An 8,669-nucleotide genomic window follows, 5' to 3' on the forward strand; every position below is an offset into this window, starting at 1 on the left:
CTTTATTACATCAATTTGCAGATTTACATGTATGCTTTAGATCAATTAGCATCATCGATTTACAGAATTTACTTTGTCAATTACAAGTATTTAGGGTTTACTCTTTAAAGCATAGGATTACTCTAGATTGTTTACATTCATCATTTTAGGGTCTTGCACACACACAAGATTCTTGCACACACTATTTTACTATATAAATCAGCTATTTGTTGAGGTGGAAATCACCAAAACAGGGGTTTGACTAAGTCAAAACCCCATATAGCCACCCAAAACCCTATTTTTAGTTGCAGGTGTAGGTACAGGTACCCGGAAGACTTTCAAGACTACTAAAAGGCACAAGGATTGTCTTAAGGCCTCAGATCTATCCCAAAATCATCAGAGACAAGGGCGTGGCACCCTGTTCCCCCCACTTTTAGGTGAAATTTGGCAAGTTAAGGACTCAAAATATCAAGTTTGCAGACCTTCAGTTGTAGCTCCTTTTTAGACTAAACAGGACCAGGGCGTGGTACCCCTGTCTCAGGTAGTTTGGCTCATTTTTCAACACCAGGTACACATTCAAATTCCTCCCCCTTCTCTTCTTTCAATATCTATGTTTCAGTCCTACAAGTTTCTGCAATTTTATTTCATATATGCTTCATTGTTCATCTCCTAGTCTAGTTGATCAATCACACTGGTGGGACTCATTAAATTTGAGTCAAGTTTTGAGCCCCATTTCAAAATTTTGCTATTGCATTTTCAGAAAGGCACCTAATCTCATTCAGGTGGCCTAGTTAGAGAGAGGGTAAAATGGAGCTAGTTGATTTTCAAAGAGTAAGGCTTGGGAAATGTGTCCTACACCTTTCATTTGACCTATGCAGTGTGTTGTAACTTTCAAATTTCAGCTTGGATCAGTTTATCAAGTACCCATTTCAAGGGGTGAGCTAAAAGTGCATTTTAGGTGCAAATGCAGATTTTATTGAGTAGCCTACTTTGAGTGCTTATATCTTTTGCCTTGTTGATTTTCATGATTAAATTCAAAATGGATTGAATTTTATACATAAAAGTGTGCCTTCGTGCAAAATTTCAAGTCTTTATGAATCCATTTGCTTAGTTTGGTAAGCTCAATCCGTTTGCAGTTTGTGTTGTTTGACAAGTCCCTGTTTCAACTACTAGTTGGAGTCATGTTTTGCATAAGTGTAAAAGTTGCCTCACTGAATGTCATGTCAAAGTATTTCTTCCAGGCTATTTTTGATAGAAATTACAAGCTATGTTTCGAGTTTCAATCTCCTACCAATCCGTATGATCGGTTTTCAAAAGGGTTTCTTGAGCCATCTTTTTCAGTGTTCCGTACTTTCATTGCTATATCAGTTAAAGTTGATATTTTCATGAGCTTGCCATTTGCACCCATTCAGCCTTTTGGTCAAACTGAGCATTCTAATTTTTGATATGTACTTCAAGGTACTTATGTCTTAGATTTGAGGGTCTGCGGAAATCGTTTGATATTTTTAAGAAAGGCATCATGAGTTGCCTACGCATTGACTTCATCAGGTCCGCAGTGTCGACAAAGCCAGTTGGGCATCTTTGATCATTAATATTTCTTCACTCGGGATTCATCTTGAGAAATCGCTTGGCAGAGTTCATGTTTGTATATTAGAGTACACACCTGTCAAATGGCAAGGTCCAGAAAGGTGTTCTGACTAGTTTGAAAATTACATCTTCGCGATTGAATGCGAAAATGTGGCGCAAGTGCCTGAAAGTTGCAAAATTTAGTTTGATGATCTGAAAATGGTGTCGATTGATTCCAGAGGTATGTTTATGGTTTTTGAGGCATTTCAGAGGTTAGTTGCATGAAAACGAAAAAAAAATTAGTCGGACCCACTTTGGGGCCCAACCTAGCTCATGCCCGTGCATTAATTTTATGGTGAAATAGTCTTAAAGAAAAGCATGTATCTTCCAGAACCAAGTTGGGTATAGACGTAGTGTATCCTTTTCACTTCCATTTTGAGAGAATGTGACAGGTTTTATCATATCAATGCAACAAATCTCATACTTTATGCAATCTGCAGTAGCATTGGCGAATGTGATTATAAAGTGCAGAAGTGTAAAACCCCCTCCTTCAGCGTGGATGAGAAAAACAAAAGTGAAAACATCATTGTTAATGATAGAATGAGGTAAAGAAGAGTTTTCACTATTTTGACAAAAGCACACAAAGATAGTCCATCATGACAACCTCTGTCATGAAGCATTGTGCAAGATCAAATGATCAAAACAATGAGCAATCAAGATTTAAAGAGTATTCATCAAGAATGCGGGGGTAAAAGTGTCAATACTTCAAGAGAAGCCAAGAGAGGAGCAACATCTTTGGCATCACAAACATAGAATAAAGTCCTCTTAGCCTCATAACCATTAATGCCATTGACAAACAGTAGAATGATAGACTTTAAAGCTAGTGCAGACCCAGTCGTGAGCAGGCAAAAAGACAATCCTTAAGATGAAAAGATACAACCACTAAATAGTCCATATGAGTTTTTGCAGTCAAAGAACATGAAACGTTTTATGCAATTGAAGGCAGCGTGGCATGGGCAAAGGCCATTGAAACATGAAGCAATACAATTGGCTAGTGAAAAGCCAAACTCCCTCCTCCCACGCATGGTCTAGGAAATGCAGAAATTTCCAAGTCAACGCAAACACCAGTTCAGCCCCTGCATGAAGTTTGGAGGGCAGCGATGAAACCCTTGAGTAAAGTGCAACCCTTGCCAAACATCTTTCCTGTGTGGAATGGCATTGGAGGGTGATGAAAAGGTTGTTATAAAATTTCAAGCATAGCAATTGTTGTGTGGTCTCTTCCTTCTTGTGTGGAGTGGCTTTGGCAGAGGCTTCAAACTTGCCAGCAAGTGACTACCAATTAAAACCCCCCAGCTCCCCTGCTATGAGTAAGTATTATCACCCTTACCTCCCAGAATATAGATGAGATGTTGGGCGGCATAAAAGATTAGGATTTCGGGGCAGAGATTCTCACTACCCACCCAACGCACATGCTAGAGATGGTGTGTATTGCCAAACCCATTTGAAAGTCTACGCACATGTGAACTTGTTCAAAAGATTTTAGAAATTTCACGACTAAGTGCTCATGGCAAATGGATATTAAAAAGAGCGTTGGAAGCTTTCAAGCAAATGCAATATGGTATGTGTAATGCCATCCCCTGCGTGGAGTTTGGAGAGCCAAACGAATTTCTAAGCAAGCACGTTGGCAAAGCTAAATCCACAATCTTTGCTAGTATCCTCCCTTGTCATGGTTGAAGAGGCATGTAGGGTTTTCACCAAATGCATTGGTAGGCATAAAACTGGTTTAGCTCCTCCCTCTGCATGGCTGGTAAAAGGGCCACTGAAACTTCCAAGCGATGAGATCTACAGTAGCATTGGTGAATGAGAGTGTAAAGTGCAAAGGTCATTTCAAAAAAAATTATGAAAACACTCAGGCGAACTCAGGAAATTGCTAAGAAAACACAATCCCAAGCAAAACCATATATCCCAAATTGGTTGGGCAGGCATTATTTTTTATATTTTTAACTAAGGCTTCACACATCTATAATGTCAAAGCCTCAAGGGCTTTTGACACAAGGTGTCGGTTGGGCACCCAGGTGGACCCCACACACATGAGAGCATTTCCCGAGGTGACCAAGGAGGCCGAGCATTGACCAGGTGGACCCCATGCAGGCATGGATCCTGAGGCAAGTTTTGCAAAGAAAGGGCGACTTAAATGTTGAGCAGGTTGCAGGAGATCCGACGATGTGCGTTGTTTTGCGAGGTGGAGATGCATGTTGGTTAAGCTTCATGAAATGGCAAAAAGACTAATGAGTGAGAAAGTTACAAGAAGATCGATGGTGCGCGTGATTTCGCAGAGTGGAAATGTTCGTCGGTTAAGCTTTGCAAAATGGAAAAGAGTTGAAGAGCATGCAGGTTCGCAGCAGATCGATGGTCGGCACGATTTCGTGAGGCAAAGATGCACGCCTGTTACCCTTCGTGAAATGGAAAAAGATGATGTGGCAGCAAGGTGGAGGTCGAGCTCATGGGTCTCACATGGTGGACAGGTGGCGACAAGCAAGCAATCCAGTAGCAGTGACGAGGCGGGCACATGGTGAAAATATGATGTGTCATCCCAGGTGGCGCCCGGTGCACCCATCAATGAATCGGAGGCTGACACGTGGCAGGGTGTCAAGCCAAAAATGGATTGAAAAATTAAAGTTAAATATATAGTTTCAACTATATAGAAAATCCAAAAATTTAAATGACAGAGGTGCATTGAGAGATTAATTCGCCCAGAGGTTAATTTTTGGCCAAATATACAAGTATTATATATCACCGGAAAGCTCTCGAAATGAGGAATTTAGTCATGAAGTTTGTTTTAACAAATATGAGATATTTAGAGAGAATTTTCCATAGGAAGGAAAAAGGAAAATTTTCAATTGGAGAAAGGGACACTTGGCAGTGTGTTATGCAGATCTGATCTTTTTCCCTCCTCTTCTTATTCCCATTTCTTCTCAATTGTAATGGTTCCAAAAATTTGGGGAAATGCTCCAGATTTTCATGGTTTTCAGTTCTGAGTTTTCTTCAAGATTGTACAGGGCAGGGCTTTTCTTTCAGTAATGGAGTTCAATTCTATGTTGTAGGTGTTCTTAGTTGCAGGTTCTTGTGTATGTAAGGCATGCATAAATTCGCACAGAATTTGTCTCTGAAATGTATTCTCATTTTATTCAAATCTGATTCTTAAGGAGGATCAAGTTGGTCATGAGCAGCTGTGTCTATGAGTGTAATGCTTTTTGTAGGTAATCTTCAAGGAAGATTTTAAACTTTGTGAGCAAACATTAATAAAATAGGGTTCATGTTTCTAGATTTGATATTTTATGTGGATAATCTTAGTAATGCATTTATGCAAGGCATTAAATGTAAGAATACTTAAGAATAAAGATGGAGCTGTAACATAAGTTTTCATTTATAGTTTGATTTGTGACTTTGTTGCCCTTGGATAAGGCACTGATCTTGCAATTAATGGGATTCTCAAACCAATTTAAAATCCAATTAGAATGTCTTTATTTTATGTTATGTTTTGAAATGTTTTATCTATCTCATGCTCAAGCATAGCTGAGTTTTATGTGTAGATCTAGCCTATCTGCAGTAAACTACTTGTTATTGAGCCCTGGTGAGATCTATCTGTTTATGTTGACGTTGTCATAGGTGTGTAATAGGTTTAATTTTAAGCATCAAAGGTATACCCGCCTAGGTTTTGCAGAGCCTGAAGAGTAGAAGGATTCATAACCTTGCAATGTTGTCCAAGCCTTGAGGTTCTTCATAGATTAAATTGGCTACTTCATAGATCAATTGCAGGTGTACTTGGGTTAATCAATTTTGATGAACAACACACACCCTATTTTTCACATCTTCTCTTCATATACAACAAAAGTAATAAAAACCCTAAGAGATAATCCTTGTATCTTGCTTTCTCACAAGAAGTAGCCAAAGTGAGCTATCTCCTTAGGCTCTTTCATATTCCCAATGTGTTGGCAAAAGTGGGATTAGGTCCTAGTCACTTGGTCTCACTTTTTCCCCTCCACAAATATCAAAATGTCTCAACCACTAATATCATTCTTGGATAATTCCATCTCAATAAAAAAAGTGATCACATAAAAGAGGAAGATTGTGCATCATTCATGGACTACAACTAGCAAGGCTATGAGCTTATGAAAAGAAAAGGGAGAAACATGGATACACATTCTAGATGTGCTTTTTTAGGTGATCCATGAGAATAAGAGTGAGAGAGGACATGGATACAAATTATAGATGTGTTTTTCTAGGTGATCTATTTTGGGGAGGAGAGTAGGAATAGTATAGTTGTGTTTTGCTAGTTCCACTCACGCTCGTGGATGTGTGCAAGTGATGTTTGGTTTCAGGTGTCAAGCATCATGTATAAGAGTTTGTTTTCTCTAGTTTCGAGCATGCAACAACCTGTGTAAGATGAAATAAAAATGAAAATGTGTGTCTGGTATTAGGAACATATTATGTAAGAGTTTGTTTGCTCTATTTTTCTGTATGTGTAACACTATATAAGACATAAATCAATGTTGCATCTATTTTCGGGCATGAAGCATCTCGTGTAAGGTTTTGTTTTCTTTAGTTTCGAGATTGAACATCCCGTTTAGGACATTGCAAAAATATAGTAAAATAAGCACAAGGAGGTGGATATGCATGCCTCTCCCTTAAGATGTTAACATAGCCTTATGTTGATATCTTGCAGAAGTGAGAAACAAGGATAGCCACCTTCAACACCAAGGAGATATCCTTTAGGAAACAATGTTCATCAATCCAACTTAAAGAGGGAATGCTCTTATAAGAAAGGATAAGATAGTTGAAAAAGAGGTATCTTGCAACAAGTGTGAAGAGAATCCTTGGAGGAGAAGATATCTTTTTCTCAAAAGACATCTACCTCCAAGAGGAGTTTCTTGAACAAACATAACATCTTCTACCAAAAGAAGGGAAGGAGAACAAGAATGCATACCCTCCCCCTATTGCTAGATGAAAGGGATTCTTGATGAAGGATGACACACTTTGGGCCCAATGTGAGGGGTAACTTTATAATAGATATACATTTCCAAGTGAAAAAAAGATTGTAGTAAAGGATACAAACCTCTTGCATAAGAGATAATCCTTAAGAAAACAACAACTTCACACAAGTAATGACATCAAATCATAAGCGAACACCACTCAACAAAAGAAAAGTGGATCCTTAGAAATGATAAGAGATATCATTGCCCCCTAAGCATAGGGTTAAAGAGAAGGATTACATAACTTCCAAAGAGAGATTATTTGTAAGAGACAAACCACTTAAAACTAAGAATAAGTCGTAACCAAGGAACACGGATGTACTTGCATGAAGGGTGATTTTATGCAAGAAAGGACATCATGTTATAAAAAATACAACCTATAAAGGAAAAATTGAATCCCAAGAAAGAGGAAAGAGAGAAAATTATTCTTGCCCCCCTAAGCATAGACACGAGAATAAATAGACTATTATGTTGCTCACTAAGTGTAATTTCACCTAAAATTGTACCGCCATGAATGACAATGTCACATAGTGAGGAGCAACATAATAGTAACTTGAATTTTATTTAAAATGATTATGAGAAATATGTCATTCATTATCGCATGTTACTTTTATGATACCTAAATCAATATAATGTTGTGCTTTTATTTTCAAATCTTGAAACTCATTGGTATAATGGCCATGAATTTTATGAAACTTGCAAAAAGAAGAATTTTCAAGATGTTGTCTATGTTTCCTTCTTCTTTTAGGCCAAAGAAGAGAGATTAAATAGGTGTGAATAATATCAAACAAAATATTATCATGTTGTAATATGATATTGGAATGAGTGGATTCATTAGACAATGGAGGAGGGGATTTGACAAAGGAAGAGATTGGAGACCTAGATTTTCATTAAAAAAATGTGGTTTATCATGACTTTCAAGACTTTGTTGCACACATCCTAAACCATGTCCATTGTATCCATGTGTATATGTTGAAATATCTAAATGAGAGGTGGGAATTGGTTTAGAAGAAGCTTGGATGAAAGACACAAAATGCTCCTTCAACACCACTCTTAGATTGAGGGATCTTATACACATTATAGGAGGGTGTAAAGTCTAGTGTACCCCAATTCCTTGCTAGAGAAGCATCATTCATAGGAGATGGTGTTATTGAAGGAATAATATTACTAAAGGGGATAATATATCCCACTTCATCATGAGTAAAATTATAAGGATTAGTATCAACCTTTGTTGTGTGAAGTTAATTGTTATATATGGATTTGATTATGTGATGAAGGGTAGAAGGGACTGCTTTCATAGAATGAATCCATAGTCTACCTAGAAGAAGGTTATAATTAAGATGGTTGGGCATGACATGAATAGGATTAGGTAAAGTCATAGGTCCTACTTTAATAGGTAATATTACTATACCAAGTGACTCTCTAGGAACATTATCAAAGCCACACACACAAAGAGGATTGAGTTGAATAGAATAATCTTGATTTATCTTATCTAATAAGTCAACACAACAAATGTTAAGTGTTGACCCATTATCAATTAAAGTACATTTTATCTTTTGTTAATAAATGAAAGAATAAGCATAAGGGGGTCGTCTCTATTTTTAACCTCTATAGAAGGCAATTCATCTTGTGAGAATGTAATATCATTTGGTTTAGAAGAAGGATAAGGAACCACCCTTTGTAAGGCTTCTTGGATCAACTTATGATGTGAAGGTGAAGTTTGAATCAAGTCCCAAAGGGAAATCTTAGCTAAAATATCATGGAGCTTCTCAACAAGATTATTTTCCCTATCAACATATTTATTAGGATGAGGGGGGGAAGGGAAGTGAAAAGAACGTTGGGATATTTCTTTTTGGCACAAGCATTAAATGTGTGATGTACTTCAAAACAATTTTCATTTAGTTTCCTTTCCATATCACCTCTTTCACATACGTATTTTGCAACTTTTAAGATATTGGGAGGTTTTTTGGGTCTAGGCTTCTCATAACTAGAAACGTGAATGGTATTGACTTGATTAGGTTCTTTGTTCTCCAAGGATACATATTTAGGAGGGAGAGCATCAATGAAATTTCTATTAATTTCATCTTCTTG

Source organism: Cryptomeria japonica, chromosome 10 (genome assembly GCF_030272615.1).
Source record: "Cryptomeria japonica chromosome 10, Sugi_1.0, whole genome shotgun sequence".
NCBI lineage: Eukaryota > Viridiplantae > Streptophyta > Pinopsida > Cupressales > Cupressaceae > Cryptomeria > Cryptomeria japonica.